At 58.7% G+C, this 1,134-nt stretch overlaps 1 long non-coding RNA gene across 1 annotated transcript in view; it reads left to right on the top strand.

The window, feature by feature from the left end:
* The first annotated feature begins 383 nt into the window (after positions 1-383).
* LOC110582711 overlaps positions 384-1,134 on the top strand; it is a 1,387-nt gene continuing 636 nt past the window's right edge. Inside the window, exons 1-2 of the long non-coding RNA XR_002480462.1 lie at positions 384-456; positions 932-1,028. This is a non-coding gene — a long non-coding RNA (uncharacterized LOC110582711). The remainder of the gene's footprint in view (positions 457-931; positions 1,029-1,134) is intronic.

Consider the following 1,134-nt stretch of genomic DNA (forward strand, 5'->3'; position numbering starts at 1 on the left):
GGGGCTTTCAGAAGGATGTGAGTCAAGGTAGTCAGGGAGAGTGATCTCTGAAACGGAGCAGAGCTTGGCAGTTGGTAAGAGACTTTTTTGTGAGATAGGTCAGGAAGGTGTTATTCCTGTGAACAAGTGACATAAAAGGGAATTAAGGAGCAGACAAATGGGTGACTCATCCAAGGTCACACAGCAAGCGACAGAGCTCCTCTCCTGGAGCCAGGCCGTGTGTGTAGGCCCCAACCCCACAGCCTGCTCTCAGAAGGGAGACAAGGGGGCAAAAGAGGAGGGGAAGGAGGCAGAGAAGGCAGAGCGGAGGGAGGGAGGGAAGAAGTTAGAAGGGAGAGAATCAGAGTAGAAGATTGGCAAAACCCTTTCATCTAGTTGCGGGACCGAGATGGGCCTGGAACCTTCTCATTCTCCTTTTTCCTCCCAGACCCAAGAAAGTCGGCCTGGAGCTGTGAGGTAGGGAAGGGCTGCAGGGGGGTTGCTGGGCCTTTCAAAGGCCGAATGTACACAGGGAGAGAAGCAGCAGGGGCGGCCCAAGGGCCCGGGCCAGGAGGAGGGGCTGGGCCTGCCTTTGGTGCCTAGAAATCAAAGCGGCCAACTTTGGGCTTTTTCTTCCCCTCACACTGAGGCACTTTTATTGGCGAGATGAAGGGAGGCAGAGCAGGCCTACAGTCCTCGCTTAGCTTTTGGAGGTTAATGACCCAGTTAGCAGCTCTTGGCTGCGTTTCCGACATTTTGCAGACATCAAGCCCCGCGTCTCTGCCAAGTACATTCTGTTCCCTGGAGCTCATCCAATGCATCTCAGATTACTATGTAATGCGACAAAGAGGGAGAGGTGGCTGGGAGGGGCAGCGGGAGCGGGCGGGCTGAGCGGCCAGAGGGGCGAGGGAGGGGTAAGGGGATGCCACTCTAAATATAGCTGCCCTCCTAGAGATGCAGGGCCAAGCTGCTTATTACTGCACTGGAGTGATCCCCAAGGGAGGGGACAGAGGCCCTGGCGTCCAGGCAAGACCAGAAGGAATCCTGCGGTGAGCGCACCCTGGGGTGGGGTGGGGGTGAGGCTGCCAGAGCCTCGGGGGGGGGGGGGGGGGGGGGGGGGGGGGGGGGGGGGGCAAGAGGGGGGGGGGGGGGGGG

This window comes from Neomonachus schauinslandi, chromosome 1, assembly GCF_002201575.2.
Source record: "Neomonachus schauinslandi chromosome 1, ASM220157v2, whole genome shotgun sequence".
Classification (NCBI taxonomy): domain Eukaryota; kingdom Metazoa; phylum Chordata; class Mammalia; order Carnivora; family Phocidae; genus Neomonachus; species Neomonachus schauinslandi.